Source organism: Herpailurus yagouaroundi, unplaced genomic scaffold (assembly GCF_014898765.1).
Source record: "Herpailurus yagouaroundi ecotype Mexico unplaced genomic scaffold, PumYag 184, whole genome shotgun sequence".
Lineage (NCBI taxonomy): Eukaryota > Metazoa > Chordata > Mammalia > Carnivora > Felidae > Herpailurus > Herpailurus yagouaroundi.
Genome location: NW_024412415.1, coordinates 16,381,264 through 16,405,558, shown reverse-complemented (window position 1 = coordinate 16,405,558; position 24,295 = coordinate 16,381,264). Strand labels below are relative to the sequence as shown.

Below are 24,295 nucleotides of genomic sequence, written 5' to 3'. Positions count from 1 at the left end.
CAGGGATCCCTTGGATTTCCTCACAATTACAGAGACTACAGCATTGTCTGAGTATCTTAACTTGCAAAAAACACTATGTTATGTATTAAAGATATAAAGGGTATATAAGACATGGTCCGTGACTTTCCAAGATAAACAGTTTAACCACAGAACACCCTTTCGTCCCCCATTCCCACCTCCTGCCTATCCCCCCAACTCTGAGTGAAAAAGCAGGAATATATATAACACCATTTGTATAAAGTTTTAAAACAAATTAAATTTAACAGTGTATTGCTTAAAGATACAAATAAGATAAATCTATAAAGACAGACGGGAAATGATAAACATAAATTCTGTATCTGGAGAGGCAGACAGAGGATGTAATCAGGAGACACATACAAGGTATCAGTAAGGTTTTATTCCTCAGCTTCAGTGGCACATTTGAAGGTGATCATACGGTAATCATTTTATTGTCATGCTTCATAACATATAAAAGAATTTAAGTAATGTACTTAACATAGATCTCATAAAAAATTTTAAAGAAAGCAATTAACTATGAGTATAACAATGCAAATATGAATAAAAATGTGCAATTGTATATAAATATGAAAACACCCAGACACATGTGAAAGTTAGGAAGTATGGGTAAAACAAAGACAAAATATGTTTTAAAATATTGATTTAAAAAAATATATTTAGAATATTGGAAGAGCCTGATATATAAATCTTTTGGAATATAGCTTCCATACAGTGGTGTGAATAGAAGCAAAAGCATGAGCATTAAGGAATAAAGAAATGGAAACATTGTAGATAATTTGAAAAATAAAAAACTGGCAATAAAAAAGAGAATGCTGGGATAGAGTTGGATGGTGCTCCAGGAACATGATTTCTACTGAAATATAAGAAGCAATAGTTGAGGAGTAATACATTTGACTAAAGGAATGCATAGTAAGGTCAAGAAACTCTTAAGGAAGGTGTTTAAGGAAACATATAGCAGAGGGCAGGGGACACTGGAGCTGGGACTATTAATGAGGCCAGAAGACAGATAATGGTAACAAGAGCTATTTCTGACTCTTCTGCCCTCAAGTAGATCAGCTAAGATCTTAGGCTTACTTAGCCAACAGTGAACAAATATCTGCTCCCCCAATACAAACCACCTCTTGAAATGTAATTCCCCCAAAACCCAATCATTTTTTGTTGGTGATACTAGTAAGTGTACTAAGACAGGGACTAAAGCCAGAGTTAGGCAGAGTAACCAGGTACCAGTCTGACAGTACCTGTTTTTCCAACTCTATTCTCTATCTGGGTCACAAGTTAGTGGTCTAACCACAGAATATATGTTCAAAAAGTCAGATAGAGCCTATTTTGTTGATTCATGACAATTAGGTTTCTTGGCTGGGAAAGAAAGCTATTGATTTGAACCTTCTAAAATTAAGGTCTAGACAATATTCTCAGTTGCATCTGTTTTTCATGATTACCTTTAAAGCTTGGATCTTTGAAAGACAAATAATACAAAAACTAATTATGCTACCTAGGTAACTTAAAATAGGAAACCATTAGCTATCTCAAGATTAAATTCGATTCAAACATTCACAGATATCCTGCTGTATAAAAGATATTGTGCTGCCAAGAACTCAAAGATTAGATATCTCTTTCCTCAACAAGTTTAAAAAAATTAACATGAAAGAGAAAGCTGGAAGCAATGGTAATACAACACAGTAAGATATCCAACTATAAAGAGTTACAAACATTGTACAATAAGAAAAATTAACAAGGAAGATTAACCATGAAAAGAGGGATCTTGGAAGAGACAGCATTTATGTGAATCTTGGTAAAAGGCTTTTGACAGGAAAAAAATCAAAGAACATCTTTAGGAACTAGCCGATATAGGGAACGAACTAAGACCTACTAGACAGGAAAGCCTGAAAAAATAGTCTGGGAACAGAAAATGGAAGGCCTTGAATGTCACATTAAAGCATTTACTTTGTTTTCTAAAGGTAATAACCATAAGGTTCTGAAGAAGAGAGTTACATGATCCAAACTGGCAACACTACAAAGTTAGGTTTTAAAAGACTGGAGATAAAGAAGACACTAGTAACCTATGATAATGATCCTAAGGAAAGATGATGAAGGTCAGAACTAGGGCAGGAGAGATGGAATGGAGGAGGCAGATACAAGAGACACTGCAAAGGTAGAATAACAGGGATTGGCTAACAATTAGATACATGGAGGGAAAGTACAATAATAAGATTACGGTGACAAAGTTTTTTCTGAGGGTTTCTGGGAGAAAGATTGTATTTTTTTTTTTCAACGTTTTATTTATTTTTGGGACAGAGAGAGACAGAGCAAGAACGGGGGAGGGGCAGAGAGAGAGGGAGACACAGAATCGGAAACAGGCTCCAGGCTCCGAGCCATCAGCCCAGAGCCTGACGCGGGGCTCGAACTCATGGACCGCGAGATCGTGACCTGGCTGAAGTCGGACGCTTAACCGACTGCGCCACCCAGGCGCCCCATGAAAGATTGTATTTTTTAAAGTGAACTTCTCTGTCCTTATTTGATTTTTTTTTTTTAAGATTTTATTTTTAAGTAATCTCTACACCCACTCCAATTTACAACCCCGAGATGAAGAGTAGCATGCTCTAGTGACTGAGCCAGCCAGGCACCCCTGTCCTTATGTGATTTTTGAGAATAGCTGAAATAAGAAAACATTTTCTCTAATAAAAGGACCAAGGTTGTTTTCATTTTCATTCACAAAATTATATAAATTATGCTGTTAAATAAGATGCCTGGTATTAAAAATACTTAATAGTACTGCCTTAATTGCTGTTTGTCTCTACAAGCACACATTCTACAGAAGTCAAAGTACAAGGTAAAGAGTATTTCCCCTAAACAAATAAGACAGCAAAGAAGGATACATGTGTAACTTAAATCTATGCAAAATTTAATGTGTTAAATTCTTGATAAGTCATTCTGCTACACTTTAAAGTGAAAACCTCTAAAGAGATTTCAAAATAGACTGAGGGGCGCCTGGGTGGCGCAGTCGGTTAAGCGTCCGACTTCAGCCAGGTCACGATCTCGCGGTCCGTGGGTTCGAGCCCCGCGTCAGGCTCTGGGCTGATGGCTCGGAGCCTGGAGCCTGTTTCCGATTCTGTGTCTCCCTCTCTCTCTGCCCCTCCCCCGTTCATGCTCTGTCTCTCTCTGTCCCAAAAATAAATAAAAACGTGGAAAAAAAATATTAAAAAAAAAACAAAATAGACTGACAAAATAAATTAAGGGCTGTATCACTGGATGAAATCATAATTTATTTGGGCTGTAACAGTAAAAACAAGAAAAAGAGCAGCAGCAGTTTGTTGTTGTCACAACAATCCTACTGATCCTTATAAAATGTTTAATATGTATAGAACTCAATTTATACAGTCTACTTGTTTAGCTCTAGAACTGAATATAACATACAGCCCACTAAAACTGTGTTATGCTTCAGAAAGGTTTGTAAGTTAAAAACAAATAAAAACAAAAAAGGATATGTAAGAAAAATTAAAGTTCTGGGGTGCCTGGGTGGTGCAGTCAGTTAAGCGTCCGACTTCAGCCAGGTCACGATCTCGCGGTCCGTGAGTTCGAGCCCCGCGTCGGGCTCTGGGCTGATGGCTCAGAGCCTGGAGCCTGTTTCCGATTCTGTGTCTCCCTCTCTCTCTGCCCCTCCCCCGTTCATGCTCTGTCTCTCTCTGTCCCAAAAATAAATAAACGTTGAAAAAAAATTAAAAAAAAAAATTAAAGTTCTTCTAAAAAATTAATTTTCTTAAGATGTGTAAATCTGATAAAGATGAAATATTTCAGGGGCGCCTGGGTGGCTCAGTCAGTTAACCACCTGACTCTTGATTTCGGCTGAGGTCATGATCTCAGAGTTCGTGAGTTTGAGCCCTGCATAGGGCTTTGCACTGACAGGGTGGAGCCCGCTTGGGATTCTCTCTCCTCTCTCTCTGCCTCTCCCCTGCTCACTATCTTTCTCTCAAAATAAATAAATAAACTAAAAAAAAAAAAAAAGATGAAATACTTCAGCTTCAGTCAAACGGCAATGCTCCAAAAATGAAATCCAGACAGTACTGAAATGAGCTAACAATGGGGGAAGGAAAGGGAACGCAGATGTATCCACCTCTGTTTATGACATCCTTCTGATTCTTCCAAAGAGAAAAAGTAGAAATGAGATGACCTGAACCACAAAGACTAAAAAGTAAAAAAAGTGAAGACTGAGGTTTGTGGTATTCAAACTGGTCCTGATATCTGAACTAGGGCTTCACAAGAGCCACTGCCTGGGTTCTTGGCAAAGCTGAAAGAAAGCAAAGTTTGTCTCCAGCAGGCATCCATCATCTCATCTCCTCTCTACCCTTCTGACAGCAATAGCACTCATTATATCTTCTGATTGCCTTATATGTCATATAAGGCATTCTATACTCATTCTAATTTAAATGCCATAGAGTAGTAAGTATTCATGAAATGTTTTAATTTTTTTTTTAGTGTTTATATTTGAGAGAGGGAGAGAGAGACAGAGCATGAGCAGGGGAGGGGCAGAGAGAGAGACGGAGACACAGAATCTGAAGCAGGCTCCAGCTCTGAGCTGTCAGCACGCAGCCTGATATGGGGCTTGAACTCACAAACCGTGAGATGATGACCTGAGCCAGAGTCAGATGCTTAACTGACTGAGCCACCCAGGCACACCTCATGAAATGTTTTAAAGTACTCTTAAAGTTGGGGCACCTGGGTGGCTCAGTCACTTAAGCGTTCAACTCTTGATTTCAGTTCAGGTCATGATCTCACAGTTCATGGGATGGAGCCCTGAATCGGGCTCTGCTGTCTGACAGCACAGAGCCTGCTTGGGGTTCTCGCTCTCACTCTCACTCTCTCTCTCTCTCTCTGTCCCTTCCCCACTCATGCTCTCTCAAAATAAATAGATTAAAAAAAATAATAAGGTAATCCTAAAGTATTAAAAGGCTCAACCCCTTCAAGAATTAGTGACTGCTAAAACTTATTTTCTAAATATTTTCTAAGTATCTGCTATGTGTCTAGCACTTGCTGTGTGACAGTAGTGTTTTAAAAATCCACCTACACCTGGGTGGCTCAGTTGGTTGAGTGTCCGAATCTTAACTATCAGCTCAGGTTGTGGTCTCACAGTCATGGGATCAAGCCCCGTGTCGGGCTATGTGCTGACAGCATGGAGCCTGCTTGAGATTCTATCTCTCCCTCTCTCTCTGCTCCTCCCCTGCTCTCACGGACACACACACTCTGTCTCTCTCAAATACTCAAAAAAATTTTTTAACACTTTATTGTAAAGTAGGTTTTGTGATAGATGGCTTTGCCCAACTATTGGCTAATGTAAGTGATCTGAGCACGTTTAAGGTAGCCTAGGCTAAGCTATGATGTTTGTTAGGTTAGGTGTATTACATGCATTTTCAGCTTAATGATATTTTCAATTTATGGTGGATTTATTGAGACATTACCCCATCATAAATTGAGAAGGATTTGTAATCCCTATAGTATTCCTTATTTTTTAAAGACCATTTAGAAGGTCACAATCAGCATTTAAAAAATAAAATTGACGAGAAAATGAGAGCATGTCACATATGGTAAGGTTAAGCATTGTTTCATCAAACTTCAGTTTTGTTTATATACGTATGCATATACAGAACACTGGGTTGAAATGTAAAATGTATTTCTTACTATAGGTTACAAATGAAAAAGTGTACAAGTTCTGCAGAGTAATGCTATTCCAAGTGTGGCCCACAGACCAGTGATGGTTGGGGAACTGTCACCTGTGTGTGATAACATAAGAAATTTATGAAAGAATGTAAATCAATTAAGCACACTGAAGTTGTTATAGTAGCAAGACTTTCTCTGTGAAGAAAGCAATCCACTGATTCATATTCAAGCCTATCACACAGACTGACTACTTCGAGTGACACTGCTCTAGAGGATAAAGAGAGTCACCACAGGGCTTCTGATTCAAATCTTAGTTTAGTTACCAAGACCAATCTAATACTTATTAAATAATATGCCATCAACTAATTGCTACTCTGTACATTAATATGTGACTCCAGTCACTGGGAAGTCAAAAGAAGGAGAAAATGCAGTGTAGCTTCTTCCAGCCACTCTCTTTTGTGCTGGTCCTTCTGCTTTCAAGGACCAACTTAAGGTCCACTTCTTCCATCCTTGATGGCCCCAGTTCTTGGAAGTTCATTTCTTGATCTCAGGTCTACAGTATGTGTAATCTATGTCATTGCCTTTGCCTTAGTATAGTATTTGGGCCAAATGACAGTTATGACTAGGTTTTAAGACCCTCATACTTCATAAACATGCAGTGCTCATGATGATGTGATGAAGCAGAGACAGAAACTAGCCCTATGGATGAGATTTAGCTATGAACAGAGAGAAAGGAGGGCATTCCAGAAGAGGAAACCAACATGAACAAAGACACAAAATGAGGAATTAGTATGGGAAGGCAATGAAAAAAATAAGGAATACTACAGGGATTACAAATCCTTCTCAATTTATGATGGGGTAATGTCTCAATAAATCCATCATAAATTGAAAATATCATTAAGCTGAAAATGCATGTAATATACCTAACCTAACAAACATCATAGCTTGACCTAGCCTACCTTAAACGTGCTCAGATCACTTACATTAGCCAATAGTCGGGCAAAGCCATCTATCACAAAACTTACTTTACAATAAAGTGTTAAATATCTCATATAATTTATTGAATACTATACTGAAACTGAAAACAGAATAGTTGGAGTGTATCAGTTGTTTACCCTCACTATCACATGGCTGACTGGGTGCTCTGGCTCACTGCCACTGCCCAGCATCACAAGAGAATATACCACATAGTGTTGCCTGGGAAAAGATCAAAATTCAAAATTTGAAGTACGGTTTCTACTGAATGTGTATCACTTCTGCGTCATCAAAAAGTTGAAAAATCTTAAGTCAAACCATTGTAAATTGGGCACCATCAGTACTGGGAAATTATCAGATCAATGGATTACATGCAAATGTACTCTTTACGTGTCACTACTCTGACATGCTAGATCCCTAGCACCTACCTCAGTCCTTACAGTCAACACTTAATAATGGTTGGCTAACAATAAATTATATTAGGTAAGGAGATGGAGTCATATTATGGAGGACTTCTGAAGCCGTCAAGTATTGTTTATATTTTATTCAGCAGGCAATAAACTAGTTTTGTTTTGTTTTTTTGAGAGAGAGAGAGAGAGAGAGAGAGGGAGAGAGGGAGACAGAGAGGAAGGGAGACAGAAGAGCAAGCAGGGGAGAGGGAGAGAGAGACTCTTAGGCCCCAACGTGGGGCTCAATCTCATGGGGGCTCAATCTCATGACTATGAGATCATGACCTGGGCCACAATCAAGAGGTGGACGCTTAACCAATTGAGTCACCCAGGCACCCCTAAACCAGTTTTGAAGGGAAAAATGATATCTCAGGGCAGGCCAAAGTGGGAATATACAAGATGGATGTGAAGAAACAAGAACAAAAGAATAATACTTTGTAATCCCTTACAGCTATTCTTGGATAAGAATTAGCAGGCCGTTGCAATTAAGAGAACACAAAAAGGCAGAAGCATGCTTTTGTAACAGACTGAAACAGAAAATTTTCTCTTCTGTACACACACACACACACACACACACACACACACACCACAGAATGGTAGTGCTACTAACAACAACAACAAAATGAATACTGTGGTCTTAAAAATGTCAGTTTACCGCAGCACTTCTCAACCTGGGCACTACTCCTATTTTGGACCAGATAAAAATTTGTTGTGGGAGGCTGCTCTCTGCATTGTAGGATATTTAGGAGCATCCCTGGACTCTACCCACTAGATGCCAGTAGTATTCATCTCCATCCTGTTGTGACAACCAAAAATGTCTCCAGACATTCCTGAATGACCTCTGGGGGGCAAAATTACTCCCAAATGAGAACTATTGATTTACAGAAAATTTTGAACATGTATACAAAAAGAACAACACCTAAAGATGTCTTGACAGAGATGTAAATATGTAATTAGAGACTTGGTCCATAGAGAGACCAGACAAATATTAAATCAACTATTAAAGCATTAATGTTAATTTTGATAATCCCTATTGTTTTGGGAGATAACAAAGTATTGACACTTAAATGATATATTATCTAGGATGTGGTTCAAAATAATCTGATTTTCTTCACTTTTATGTATACTTTAAAATTTCTATAATAGTTTTTAAAACACAGACATCATTTATGCTAATAATAAATCAGGAGAATGAATCAAGGAAATAAGATCTTGTTTCTCTATAACTGATAATATACTTGAAGGGCTCAGAACCTGGTGGGGAGGAGTATGAAAGGGAATGTTTCTAAAAGAGGAAAGAAACAGCCTGAAGAAAAACCAGATAAGTGCAACATCATGAAAAGCACAAAAAAAGAGCTTCAAAGAACTTTAAGTTCTTACAATGCTTAAAAAGAAAAAAAAAAAAAAGAATAAAGTAACTAGTCCTAGTTTTGAAGACTGACTGTATAAATTGTCTTCTATTTGGCAAACATTTATTAGACTACCTACATCTATTCAAGGTGCCATGTCAGAAGCTATAAGAAATACACAGACTATACCTCCTAACAAAGCTTCCACCTTTTAAGATGAAAGAGAAGTACACAATGTTAATATAAAGCAAAGAACCATCATATAGGTACTAACAAACCATGCCAAAATCTGTAACTTGAATTAAGACTATTCCTAGAAAGAAACCAGAAGGGTAACTGTTTTCTGTAACAGGTGTCTACTTACATTTATAACCTTAATCCATTTTGTACATCTTCTCCCTATCTCCTTAATTTTTTTAGCATATGCAAGAATAGATGAACAGGGAACCACATCATACTTAGTATGTACCAAAAACCACCATAAACAAAAGCAGACATGCTTCTCAATCTTAGCTGTAGAATCCCCTAAAGAATTTTTAAAAATATTGATGCGCAGAACCCACTCCTAAATGCTTATATTAGAATCTCAGAGCATGGGACTTACACACAGGTATTTTTTAAAAGCTCCTCAGGTAAATTCTAACACGTGGTCAAGACAGATCCATGGACATAAAAAATGGATATAAGCATGTTACTAAAAGCAGTGAAACAGTATGACGATGACAATTAGGCTCTAGTTGATATCAATATTTTAAGTCTTATGATTCCCAATCTATCAAAATAATAAGAAACCATGTTCTTTTTCTTTTTGAAGTTTATTTATTTTTGAGAAGAAGAGAGAAAAAGAGAGAGAGAGAAAGAGAGAGAGAGAGAGAGAGAGAGAGAGAATCCCAAGAAGGCTCCGCACTGTCAGCACAGAGCCCAACATGGGCTCGAACTCACAAACCATGAGATCATAACCAGAGCCAAAGTCAGACGTGTAACTGACTGAGCTACCCAGGTGCCCTCAGAAATCATTTTCATTTTTAAAATTATGTAACTGAGAGAATAATAATTAAAATAAAACCTTCAGGATTCCTATACCCATAACTTTTTCAGGACTAATTTGTTTTGAAATTGGTATTATAACATGTAACAATTTCTCTTACTATAAAGACATACAGGTTCACATCATTATTGGTATGTTTCAGAGAATTCAGAATTATGAAAAACTAAACTGTAATGTGTTAGAGGAGACACTGACTTTATTCACCACTACACATGAGTAGTTTTACTTGAATTAGTATGGCGATAAATATGGAATTCCAAATAAGCTTAATATAACATTTCATCATTTACTATATTAAGTTTTATGTTATTAGAGCACTGTAGGTCTTGGTTTCACTTTCCATTTATTAGCACATGACTTCGGGCAAATTCCTTAAATCCTCCCAACACCAACACTGCTACTCCTCAGTTTACGTCATCTACAAAATGGGAACGATTCATCTGCTTCTACAGAGTTTTCCTAAGTACCAAATGACAAAATACCTACAGAGAAATGCTTTGAAAATTGTAACGTACTGTGAAGATACAAAGCATTATGGTTAAAGAAATCAGAAGTGTACCTTACTCCGCATCTACTATTAAATCCAAACATTAGTTTAATACAACTTTATTATAGTAGGTTAATGGCCCAAAATTCTTTGATATTCTTCCCTCCAAAAAAGGTAGGGTCTATCACTTGGTTAGGGGAGGGCTCTGACTGCTCTAACAGAGAATGCTGGAAGCAATGCTATGCCAACTTCTGGGTCCAGCTTTAAGAGACAGCTTTCACTTCTGTCTCCTCAAATACTTGCTCTTGAAACTCAAACTCCATGCTGTGAGACGTCCAAGGCACATGAAGAGTCCATGTGCAGGCGCTCCTGATAACATCCCCAGCTGAACTCCCAGACAACATCAACTGCCACGCATACAAATGAGCCATCTGGGATATCCCACTCGGGTAAGCTTTCAGATGACTCCAAACCCTAGCTGCTTATCTAACTACAAATGCATGAAACTCTTAAGTGAGAATCAACCAGCTGACCCCAGGCAGCCCAGAGAAATATAACAGATAAAACATTGTAGTTTGAAGCTACTTTGGAGTGATTCGTTATATAGCAATTGGTAACTGGGACAATAACCAATAGTTTTTTAAAAATGCTTCCTTAACTATATCTAATTTGGTTATCAACTCATATTTAATGGGCACATTTTCCCCTTAATCTCTACAAAAATAATTGCAACTTCATGTAGAAAATATGTTAGATATTTTAAGGGAAAAAAATCTAATATGCTTGATTTTAGAACTTTACAGAAGCCATTTTGGATCTTTCCCAGTATGTTCATATTACTGAACAAATGACCACAATGATTAATAAAGGTCAAGCAGATATACAGAGTTAAATGCTAGAAAGACATCTTTAAATTGTTTTTGTTTTTCTCACGCATTGTTTTCTTAAAGAACACATACCTACATGCTTACATGCAACTAATGCATATTTAGGTCATTAATAACAAGTGTTGTTTTACTATTATAAGAATCTTACTATCTAATTTTAAAGATATACCTAATGTGCCACAAAAAAAGGGATACACGTTTCAAGGCAGCCAGAGCAATATGATAAAAGCAAAGCACAACCTACATCACCTTTCAGACAAACTGGTCCAGTACTGTGGAGTCACAAGAAACTATTTAAATCCATCAGAAAGACATTTGACAATGAACCTTAAACAGAATCTGTTGAAATGCAAAATCTGCTTACAGAGCAAAGCCCCAGGGCAAGCCTAGAACAGGTACAGTTCCTTAACAATATCACTTGATATTTTTAATGGCTGCAGAAGACATACAAAAACTAAGACTGCTTGCAGATTCGGAAAGAGTAACATCCTTTCATCTGAAACCCTCAAGGTGCTTAACAAATATTAAATGCCTTCAGGTAAGTATTTTGTTAGTGATTATATGACTTGCTTCAAGGTCATAGAATGAACTGGAGAAAAGAATGAACCCGAGAAGTGTGGTCTACAGCTTTATGTATAAATGAACATCAGTGCGATTCAGGGTTCTGAAATTACCAAGGTGGAGTGGAGGTGAAATTAACTTGTCCCGCAACTCCAGGAGAGAGCCACTTTTTGGAAAAGCTTTTATTTGGGAAAGTCCTATTTTAATTCTGATGAGCTTATAGGCTCTTTAAACTCATACCTGGACTTCACTAAAACCAAGTCTGATTGGCACAGAGGAGGGATTGGGAAACAGTCTGAGAGATGGTATCAAAGGCCTGGAATTGTAGCCCGACAGCAGAAAATCAGAAAACGGAGGCCAGAGGAAGCAGGTCAAAGTCGAGTCTAAGTATCGAAGAAGAACGAGGAATGGTCAAGGCCACCTCTAAGATCGGAAAACCTGAAAAAAACTACACGAAACTCCCTGGGTAACCCCAGGTAGGCGGCGGGAAAGACTCGAGGTTGGGCCCTTCCTCTAAAAGCCGATTCTATGTTCGGGGTTGTTCCACCCCTCTCGGCTGACAGGACTGGTCTCCCGAGTGACCAGCAGCTGGTGAAAGGAAAGGGTGTTCAATGCAGACAGCTTTCCGAGGAACAAAGGACAGGACCCAGACCCACACTCACCGTGGCGCCGGGAACGCTTGACTAACGCCGGCCTCCTCGCCAAAGGCCCATCTTCCACCAACTCGAGGAAGAATTAGCCTTCGCTAGCCCGACGGAAACCAGCCCAGCGCATCCCCTTTTCCCAGTTTGCACTGCGTTGCGACGCGTCGCGTCTCGGACGTCACGGAGGGGAGGGGCTGCGCGCGCGCCCGTGACAGCTTCCTCTTCCGCAGTCCTGCCCTTACCCGGGCGGAGGGAGGACTAAAGGGGAAGTTTGGGATGGGCGGCAAGGGCAGGGCTCAGGCTAGACTAAGTTTCCGTACGCTTGCCTGTCCGTACCCTGCGCCCTGCATTTGTCGGGCCTAGTTCAGTCACCTTGGTGTTACACGCTTCGTGGGCTTTGCCGCGGAGGAAGCCGGCACTCTTGTGCCTCTTACCTACGTATTTTTACTCTTCAGATAGGAGATTTAGAATAGAAAAGGGGTTGGAATCCCCTCAAACTCTGGCTGAAAGTTTAAAATTCTCTGAAGCCAAGTCTCTGGCCAAACAAGGAACATAATCCTAAAACATATATATACACATTTAACAAAAGTTAAAGGCCCAGTGTTACAAAAACAAGAGATTTGAACTTTCTTGTAAGGTGATCTTTGTACTGTCATAGAGAAAGGTGATTGGATGCTCCAATTAGTAAAAGTAAAGTTGCCTGGATGGTAAAGTTTTGTGGATGGAGTTGCTGGGCATGGTCACTTAAGACCCCAGGGACAATCTAGGTGTCTCATGGGTGGGAAAGCTGGAGGGTGAGGTCTAGTAAGTGTCTGCCAGAAAGGTTTTAAATAAATTGTAATAAATAAACATAGTGCTTCACATACAGTAAGTAGTCTTTTCAATAAATGCTAATTTCCTTTCTGTTACAATGAAATACCTGCAAAAATATGGTAGCTCTTTTATACTTAAGCTATACACAGTTTCCCCAAAAGATTTAAGACTGATATGAAATATACAGTGCTGCCCGGAACTGCTAACTAGGAAGCCTTAGCAAATTTTTCGTAACAAGGAAACAATTGCATCTGTTTTGAAAATGGATGGTAGGAAAGGAAGTTGGTTGTTGGAGTTTGTTATTTTGTGTTTTGTTTTTTCTATTGAGCACCTTGATGAATTGGGGTATAAAAAAAAAAAAAGACAGGGGTGCCTGGGTGGCTCAGTTGGTTAATGGTTTGACTCTTGATTTGGGCTCAGGTTATGATCTCATAGGAATTCTTGGGTTAGAGTCCCACATAGGGCTCTATGCTGAAAGCAAGGAGCCTGCTTTGGATTCTCTCTTTCAAAACAAATAAATAAGACAACAACAACAGCAGCAGCAAAACAAAACAAAACAAAACAAAACTGAGTGTGGGAGTAGGAACCAAAGATAGGGAGAAGAATGGGAAATTCCCTGAAGACCATCTCGGAGAGAGGATACCAGGAATGTGAGGTGATAGAGAAAAAGAGAAATGATAATGAATTAACCAATGAAAAGAGCCCCTTATGATGGGGTGGAAAAAAGATTTTAACAAATAGGACTCTTTAACATTCACCTGAAGTTACTTCTGTTGCTCTATTATAATGGTTCCAATTCCCCCCATAAGTAGAATTTCCCCCACTTCTTAAAGTGTCAGTCAAGTTTGCTCAAACACAAGTCATCTGCCTGAGTTTTTTTGAAAACTAAGGAGTAGTGCCACATGTGAGTCAACAGATGCAGAAGGGAAAGCAGGCACAAGATGATGAGATGATTCCAAAACTAAACTAAGATGGTGAAAGCAGGAAAAACCCAGAACCTTCCGAGGAAATTCACAGACATCTGTGACTTCTCAGTATTAGTGGAATAAGCATGCTTAAAGAGTAGGGTTACCTTGATGAAACTATGTTTATTGAATTGAATTGTAAACCCTAGCTCTTTTCCAAATTTGTGTTGTGACAAACTAAGCAACAGTATCTATGGTACCCAGCGTTTAAGTAATGGGTCACTAGCTGTCTAGACTGCATGAACTGTATTTGACAATAGTTTTAATTCCTTTGCCATCCAGAATAAGCAGTAGTCCAAAATTTACTGAACCTTGTTCATCCTTCATCCATTCAACAAGTATTTACTGAATGCATGTTCTATGACAGGCATTGTTTTGGACTTGGGATATAAAATCCCTCCTCAACACAGAGCTGACTTACATTCTAGTGGGGGAGACGTATAATAAACAAATACATGTATACTATGTCAGGTATTGTTAAATGTTAAGAAAAAACAAAAAAGGGTAAGGGGCCAGAAAACACACTGGTAATTTTGATGGGATAGCCAGGGAAGAGCTCTCTGAGAAAGTGACATTTCCACAGAACCTTTGGTGAGGAGAGGGAGCAAGCCATGAATATGTGTGTGTTGAAAAAGAGCATCCAGGCAATGGGAGAAGCACAGATAAAGGCAGTGAGGCAGGAAAAGGTGAATGTGTTGGAGGAACTGCAAGGAGGATAGAAGGGTGAAGAGAGAATAATGCAGACTCCATAGGATTTATAGGTCTATAAAACATGTTTATCCCACTATCCCCCAATAATGCAAGAAGTGAAGCACATAGTAATATTATATGAAAAATTAGCTTTCATATGGGTGATAAAATTTACAAATTATGTACAAACATTCATTACAATTGTTTTTTAGCCAAAGCAAAAGTATCTTGTGGTTTTTTCACTAGTCACTTGTTTTTTCTATTCATCTGTTTTTTGTTTTCTAAAGTCAGAATGATTACCACATTGGCTGGTTGCATGGGCCATCACACATTTTATCTCTTGGGTCTGCATCCCCAGACAAGGGGTGGCAAATCTTGGCTATCCTCTTAGATATCAACATCTGAGTTTAGGAACTCACCACTCGGCACATCACTAAGACTCTACCAGCCATTGGTTTATGTGAAGTTGTAAATAATCAACTATATCACCACTTAGAGTAATTTGAGTTCTATTTTTTTTATGTGAAGTTGTGCTAAACTTACTTCAATAAGGTTTTAGAGATGCACTCTCATTCTACAATTTTAGGGTTTAGTGAACAGCTGTGCTTACTTTTTTCATCTCTTTATGATTTCACACTTAGATCTTCTCTCCTTTCTGCCTTTTGTTTTTCTATCCAAATGGAAGAGTTTTAGTCTGATTATTATGCTCTCCTTTGTGGTTCCCCGTTCAAGTTGTTACTTTGTCTTCTGGATCTTCTCTTCTTCCATCAGATTTTCCTTACAGATGTAATACTCAGAATACAATACTACACATGGTGATGCACATGGTTTTATACCAATGAGAGCTAGTTTTCAGTCTGTTGACCTACCACAAAATTTTCACCTACTTGACTGAGGTCACCAAAGAGTTACTTAAACTTCTTAAGGATTGTTTCTGCAATTTTGTCATGCTAACATTAACTGGCAAAAAGAGAATCCTATTTGACACAAGAACTGTTGAGCTTTAAGTGTATTTAATTGAAATCATAGAATCAACATACAGGCTTAAGCCTTTTCTACATTTTTCCAAAAAGAAACTATTAGGTTTTAGCTTAAGGAAGCATCTGATTTAAAGAAGATACTGTTTTGGGATGCCTGGGTGGTTCAATTGGTTAAACATCTGAATCTTTTTTTTTAATGCTTATTTATTTTTGAGAGAGAGAGAGAGAGCGTGCATGCTAGTGGGAGGAACACAGAGGGGGAATACAGAGGATCTGAAGGGCTCCTCAAACTCAGGAGCGTGAGATCATAACCTAAGCTGAAGTCAGAGGCTTAACTCACTGAGCCACCCAGGCACCCACTGTCTGATTCTTGATTTCACCTCAGGTCATGATCTCAGGGTTTGTGAGATCAGGCCCTACATCAAGCTCCATGTGTGGAGCCTGTTTGGGATTCTCTCTTTTCTCTCTCTGCCCTTTCCCCCTACTCGTGCACTCATGCTTGCCAGCGTGCGCGTGCACACACACACACACACACACACACACACACACACACACTCTCTCTCTCTCTCTCTCTCAAAATAAATAAACATTTACAAAAAATAAAGAAGATACTTCTTTAAGTAAAACCTCCAAAAAATATTTCTGCAATTTATTTATTTATATGCAATTTACTTCATTTTCATGACTCCTCACTATCTAAAGTAATATGTCATCTATGGGATGTCATCTAAGGGTATGATTTTTGTTGGGCTGTTTACTTCTTCCAAACCATAGGTAAATATATTAAATAATACATACCCAGTGTTTTTCAAACTTCAGTATTATCAAGCAATATACAGCTAATAAATAAAAACATACGGTGCAGGCCCCAAACAAAAACTTACAGACTCAGAGCTAGCCAAATGCACAGGAACCCCCAGCTGCTCACCAATCCATGGAAAGCTGTGTCTGGACTGGCACTAGTGAATGCACTTTGGGAAATGTTCCAGAAGAGGGACCCTGACTCCCTGCCATCTCACATATTTATGGAGGAGTAGAGAGGGAGCAGGGTTCACCTAGTTGATTTGGAGAACTTTGTGCTTTTCTTTTGGCGTTACAATCTTACTGGTCTAAAAAACAAGTTTTTGGGGTGCCTGGGTGGCTCAGTCGGTTAAGCCTCTGACTCTTGGTTTCGGCTCAGGTCATGATGTCATGGTTTGTGGGTCCGAGCCCCACATCGGGCTCTGTTTGGTCAGTGCAGAGCCTGCTTGGGATTCTCTCTCTTTCCCTCTCTCTCTGGCCCTCCCCCACTTGTACTCTCTCTCTCAAACTAAATAAATAAACTTTAAAAATAAATAAAATAAAATAAAATAAAATAAAATAAAATAAAATAAAATAAAATAAAATAAAATAAAATAAAATAAGCTTTGACACCAGTTGCCTGAGCAGTTTTCCTTATTGACTCTGGTTTCTGCCTGCAGGCCTTACTGCCTCTCTGCTGAGCCAGATTGTTGCTAGGCTGCAGGTGGAGTGAGCGGCCAAGCACCTGGGTTATCCATGAGACAGACTAGCATGTGTTTCCCTAAGTGTGCAGAAAAATCAACCTTGAGCTTGCATTCACAAGGTAAGGAGAGGGAGCCATGAATTTGCATTTTAAGATGTCCATGGTGATTCTGCTGGTGGTGATCATGGGCTCCACGTGAAGAAACGTTACCTCACTCAGTCATGAGAAAACATTTTCTTCAACCTGATTTCATTTTTCAAATAACTGTGAGAAACTTGTGGAAGATTTTTGAAATTCTAACTGGTTGATGAGATTCTTTATATAGTTACTGGGGAGTTTATAATTTTATCTCTGAAATATTTTAACATTCCAAATCTATCAGTATGTCATTATACAATCTACCAAGTGCGGAGGTACAATGACCCAGCCATCTTTATGGTCCTTCTTGTGGTGGACACATGTGAAACCAGTTGCTGTTCTGATTGATGTTTCTTCCTGTGCCTCCTCTCAGTGGGTCATATTAGTCTGTGAACCGGGTAGTACCTCAGTGATTAACTTAGAGAAGCAACGTATTTCAGAATATATAATAGAGTGAGTGTCTCTGTGTCTTTGTATAGTCTATTCATGAATAAAGATGGGATTACTGGGTGAACCTATTCCTGTATGTGTCTAGGAATGTGATGATTTGGGATAGGGGAAAATGTGTAACATTTTTTTTTCACTGCCTCATGATTGGACAACGTGGTAAAGATATAGTGGTCAAGTGATTTGATTTATATTTTCTTCCTATTTAAGATAAATGTGCACAATGTCATTCGCAGATTATATAGATAATTTCTACTGTTTTAACTTAAGTTTCAATCTAGATAAACAGAGAGTTTCATATGCTCTCGTATATGAAAAAAGAAACAACAACAACAACCTGTTTTTATACTACAAAAGGACTTAACTAATGCCTGCCACATAATAGGTGCTCAATAAATATGTTGCCTGACTGCAAAGCTGGCTGGCACCTAGGAAAATTGAGAAGTGGTTTAACACTTTTCAATAACAGCAACCCCCACCCTCATTCTTTAATGGTGTCAGTTAATATTTTTATCAGAATTTGTGGAGTGCTGTGTGAAAGCAAGTCCAAGCCTGCATTCCAACAAGCCATTTCTTTTTTTTTTAATGTTTATATATTTTTGAGAGAGAGAGCACAAGTGGTGGTGGGGATAGAGAGATAGGGAGACACAGAATTTGAAGCAGGCTCCAGGCTCTGAACTGTCAGCACAGAGCCCAATGTGGGGCTTGAACCCACAAACTGTGAGATCATGACCTAAGCCGAAGTCAGAGGTTTAACCGAGTGAGCCACCCAGGTGCCCCACAATGAGCCATTTCTATATGTAAATTATGGAACTGCAATTGGCTCTCTGACTCACTGGCATGTGTTGCCTTTGAAATAATCTTTCTTTCCATAATTTATTTGTTTTCCCCCAATTAATTTGTTCTTCTGTTCTTCTGTTCAGTAGCAAGACTAGGCAGAGAGGCAGAAAAGGTCACTTTTAATCCTTATATCTCCAAATCTCTTCCTTTGACTTATCATGGTATCTGAAATGCCATCATTAAAGACTCATTTCTTCATATGAAAATGTAATATCTCTGAGGAAACCCTGAGAGGCAGCATGAATGGATCTGAATATATAAGCTCCTCCCTACCTAATAAGAATACAGATGCACAAGGGAAAGGACCCATGCTAAAGCTCCCCCAGTTTGTTTTTGTTTTGGTTTGTTTTGCTTTTGCTTATAATCAATTTATTTAGTTTATCATGGGCAAGTTCCCAGCTAAATGCAAAGAAACAAGTGAAGTATTCCTGGGTTAATACAGGAGCCAGTGGGATACATGGGGACTGGGCATCAAGGCCAAGGAGAGAACATCAGGTTTCAGAGTCAGATCTGTCCAGAGACCCTAAGACAAGGGTAAGCTAATATCCCAGCACAGACAGCTGCCTTCCTCTCACAGCTGGACATACTGCAAGGCATGTCATCAAAATCACATCATTTCAGTGATGTCAGGGGAACAGATATTAAAGAAAGGGAGCCCATGTCCTTGTGCACCTCAGCTGTTGCTGTTTTGTAAGTCACATACTAGCATGTGAATAAGAATTTTATAATATTCTAGGAGCAATGGGCCACAGAGAGGTAGAACTTCTGTGTTTCTCTCTCAGTGTCTCCTTGCTTGTTTTTATTCCTACCCGAACCCCCATCCTTAAGCCACATACTCTGAAAGTCTCTTCTGCACAACAAAAGTCTCCTGGATGACAACAGTTTTTCCAAAGCAGCACCTTGTGCAGAAAAGTCTATGACATCAAAAAAAGAATGTGTCTTTAGTTGGCTATTCTCTGTGAAGTCTTCCACCCCTGAGCAATGTCTAATTGAAAGCATAATTTAGAACACAGATTTAGAAACTGAAATGTGGGTAAGAATTGGAAACAAACTCCAAAAAAACTATAGTCCACGAAGGCTGAGCAGGATAATGATCAATTCACAGATGGTCTCACTTGAAGGTTATATAATTGTTGCTTACACAATCATTAGGGACATATTAGAGTCTACAGCTGATAATCTACAATTTGCTGGGTAAAATTCTTTGTCTATAGGTATGAGATGGTCATGGTCTAGCTCAAAACTTCTCTAACCCTCATAAAATATGCCGCAGTGGAAGGGGAGTCACATCACTTACAGCATTTTAAAGGGAAGAAAGTCCTGTTAGAATAATAGAAAGTCCACACAGAATATTACAGTTTTAATTTTGAAGGACACCTTGAGTTCCATTTGTCACTTTTCTGTATTTATCTCTCAGGAACAGACTTAAGGACATTTAACTTTTTGTCAAAATAGAAACTGGTCATAGCCATGGTTCTATAAAAATATTTTAAAGGGGTTATTATTTCTGATTAAAATAATATTTTTAGGGGCATCTGGGTGGCTCAGTCAGTTAAGCCTCCGACTTCAGCTCAGGTCATGATCTCACAGCTCATGGATTTGAGCCCCGGATTGGGCTCTGTGCTGACAGCTCAGAGCCTGGAGCCTGCTTCGGATTCTGTGTCTCCTTCTTTCTCTGCTCCTCCCCTGCTCATGCTCTCTCTCTTTCAAAAATAAATAAATATTTGAAAAATTAATATTTTTTCAAGTAATACATAACAAGAAAGTATACATCTTCCATCTAATGTAAAAGCAAAAACTATTTCTGTATGTATGTATGTGTGTATGTATGTATGTATGTATGTATGTATGTATGTATTTATTTATTCTCAAGTTAGTTAACATACAGTGTCGTCTGGGTGTCAGGAGTAGAACCCAGTGATTCATCTCTTACATATGATGCCCAGTGAAGAGTAAACTCTTTATTAGCCTTTTATTTTAAATACAGCCAAAGAATCAGTAGTGACTACAAGCAGTAGTGGGTTCTCCCACAGGGAATCAGAAGAATAGCAAAATAAGGTATAGCTGGTTATTATCACAGATTACTGTTAGGCAGTAATGTTCCTTCTGGAAGGCATAAGTTGGAAATCTTATTAACCAAAGGCTTAAATTAAGGTTGTGAAGATAATGTCATATGAGTAGGCAAACTGAACTTCTCTGGGCCACGGCCATCTTATTTATCAAGTGGAGACATGAAGACACTACCTCACTAAAGCTAAGGACATTCTAAAGTCCATTCCAACTTATTATTCTACTATGCTCATAGAACTTTGTCTTCCTCTGAGAATTGTTATCTATCACCACGCATCTGTCTTGTAGTTCTAGGATACTTGTGGTTTTTTTTTTTTTTAAGTTTATTTATTTATTTTTGAGAGAGAGGGAGAGCGAGAGTGCAAGGGGCAGAGAAAAAGGGAGAGAGAATCCCAAGCAGGCCTGACATGGGACTTGAACTGACAAACCATGAGATAATAACCTGAGCTGAAGTCAGATGCTTAACCAACTGAGCCACATAGGTGCCCGTAGGATACTTGTGTTCTAGATCTCAAACTGTCCTGCCTTTTGGGGGGCTCTGTTTTGTCAATTAGTCCCCCATTTCCCCCTTATAACTTGTATCTCTGTCTCTCTTATTGCCCTTTCTTCTCTGAACATGAACATGTTCTTCTACCTTAACTACCCCCACCCCACATACACACACACGACACAAAACCCAAACTTTTCCACCCCACGTCCCCCTTTACCATCACTGTCTCACTCTCTTCCATTCATAGCCAACTTTCTTAGAAGAATGCCTAAATTCAGACATTCTCTTTTTTCTCACCTTTCTCTCAGGGGTAGCTTTTCTTGCTGAGGGTGCCAGGGACCTCCTAAATGCAAGATCCAATGGTGGCATTTCAGTCCTTATCTCCCTTGGTCTTTCTCTAGCATCTGTTGCAATTCTTTCCTTCCTTGGTACCTCTCCAGCTTTGTGGACAGTTTCCTCTTGGTCTCCTTCAAAGATGTTACTTTCCTCATCCACCCCATCCCAAAGATGTTGATGTCTTCCACCACCCTCAGTGTTCTCCCTATCTCACACTATTGTTCTTTAGAGGGTATTTAATTTATCTCATAACTTCAATGACCACTTATTCACTTGGCTCTCAAGTTATTCAGCCCACTCCTCCTTCCAGATCTTATGTTAATATATTTGAATATAATTTAATATAATCTGATATTATAATAATATACAGTTATATTAGTTTCAAGCATACAATATAATGATTCAACGAATCTACACACTACTCAGTGCTCATCATGATAAGTGTACTCCTAATCCCCTTCACCTACTTCCTAGGTACCCCCCCACCCACCTCCCCTCTAGTAACCACCAGTTTGTTCTTGATATTTAAGAGCTTGGTTTTTATGGTCTCTGTTTTTCTTTGACCATTTGTATTTTTTTCCTTAAATTCCACATATGAGTGAAATCATATGGTATTTGTCTTTCTCCGACTGACTTATTTCATTTAGCATTATGCCCTCTATCCATCCATGTTGTTGCAGATGGCTGGATTTCATTCTTTTTTATGGCTGAGAAATAGTCCATTGTGCATATATGCCACAACTTCTTTATCCATTGGGATATTTAATTTTATGTATTACCTGTGACATTTAATTTTATGTATTACCTTGGCTAGATTATGGATGTTTTAGATGTGATTAACATTTTCTAATTTTTATTTTTTTTTTGAACAACTTTACTTAAGTATGACTGGCGTGCAAAAAGCCATACATATTTAATGTGTACAGCTTGATGAGTTTGGAGTGAAGTATATGCCTATGAAGCTATCACCACAATCTATGCCATAAATATACCCATCACCTCAAAAAGGTTCTTACCCTCTTACCTATTAATTTTCTGTGAGTGTGTGATAACATTTATAAGATTTAACCTCTTAGCAAAATTTTAAGTATATGATATACTGTGCAGTAGATCTCTAGGACCTATTCATCTTCCAGAACCAAAACCTTGTACCCTTTGACTAAAGAAGTACAAGGTATCCTGTACCTCTTTGCTTCCTCCCTTCCCAAGCCCCTGGCAACCACCATTCTACTCTCTGCTTCGATGAGTTTGACTATTTTAGATTCCTTATACAAGTGGTGTCATGCAGTATTTGTCCAGATGTGATAACATTTACAGTTAGTTGACTTTAAGTAAAACAAATTACCCTCTATAAGGTGAATAGGCTTTATCCAATAATTTGAAGGTCTTAAGTGCAAAAGATTGAAGTTTCCCCAAAGAATCTCAAAGAAATTCTGCCTCCAGACTGAAGCACAGGACTTCTGCTGGAGTTTTCAGTCTTCATACTCAAGACAATGATATCAAATCATACCTGAATCTCTAGGCTGCCATCTTGTCTTTCAGCTTTTGGATTGCCAGCCCTCACAATTGCATGACCCACTTCCTTAAAATCTCTCTCTCTATCCATCTCCTTCCTATTGGTTCTGTTTTTCTAGAGGACCCTGACAAATACACCTGTCATCTATACATCATGTCCAAATCCCTTAGCATACTCACAAGGATCTTCATGAGCTGGCTGTCATCAATTTATCCAGCCTCACCTGCCTTTTTAAATACGTCTATCTTCCTCTCCTTTCATACTGACTCCTTGGTCATTTCCAGAGCTTGCCACTCTTTTGTACCTTTGCCTTTGCACTATCTGTATACCTAGAACATTTTTCGTCCTTCAGAACACAGCTAAAGCTTCACCCTAGGCTCTGTGAAGAAGGTAGGCAGAACAAGCAGCTTCTTCTATGATCCTATTGGCACCTTGCACACACATGATTCCTTTAACCATGAGTCACATTTATGAAATTATTCCTTATGCATCTTTTTCCCCCCTTCTTTGAAAAATCCTGTTTTTAGCAAGCATCTAGCATCTAGTATAGTATCTGTTACATGGTAGACAACTGGCAATCCATAAAAAATTGATTAATTGACAGGTAAAGCCTCTCTCCTTAAGATATTAAATAGCTGCCCATCACTTTCAAGATAAAGTCTCTTCAATGCAGCATACAGGGTTTTCCTAATTCCCTCTCCAGTGTCATCTCCTAGCAGGTCTCCACAGCACCTGAATTCCTAGTCATGCTGAACTAGTTGCGGTTCTTTTTTTATTAAAATAATTTTTTTAACGTTCATTTTTTTTTAAATTAAAAAAAATTTTTTTTTCAACGTTTATTTATTTTTGGGACAGAGAGAGACAGAGCATGAACGGGCGAGGGGCAGAGAGAGAGGGAGACACAGAATCGGAAACAGGCTCCAGGCTCTGAGCCATCAGCCCAGAGCCTGACGCGGGGCTCGAACTCACGGACCGCGAGATCGTGACCTGGCTGAAGTCGGACGCTTAACCGACTGCGCCACCCAGGTGCCCCTTAACGTTCATTTTTGAGAGAGAGCATGCATGAGTAGTGGAGGGGCAGAGAGAGAGAAACATGGAGACACAGAATCCGAAGCAGGCTCCAGGCTCTGTGCTGCCAGCACAGGGGCTAGAATTCACGAGCTGCGAAATCATGACCTGAGCCAAAGTAGGACCTTCAACCAATTGAGCCACCCAGGCGCCCCAAACTAGTTGCAGTTCTTACAACAAGCTTACCTTCCTTGCATTTACTTCTATTCCTGAAACATGCCCTCGACACACACACACCATTTGGCAATTTCCATTGTCCTTTTAATCTTCACCTCAAGTTTTCTCTCTCCTGTGAACTCCAATCTCATCCCTGCCTTACTTGTTTCTCTGTGTTCCCTTAGCACTGTGTATTTATCCTACTTGGTGTATGACTTGCTTCTTTGTCTATC

General features: G+C 39.0%; 1 protein-coding gene and 1 pseudogene across 1 annotated transcript in view; one reads left to right on the top strand and one right to left on the bottom strand.

Moving 5' to 3' along the window:
• Nucleotides 1–12,222, bottom strand: part of USP8 (ubiquitin specific peptidase 8) — an 81,409-nt gene extending 69,187 nt beyond the window's left edge. Inside the window, exon 1 of the mRNA XM_040492673.1 lies at nt 12,089–12,222. The gene's annotated coding sequence lies outside the window, so the exon portion shown is untranslated. The remainder of the gene's footprint in view (nt 1–12,088) is intronic.
• LOC121042073 (peptidyl-prolyl cis-trans isomerase, mitochondrial-like) overlaps nt 11,729–24,295 on the top strand; it is a 24,311-nt pseudogene continuing 11,744 nt past the window's right edge.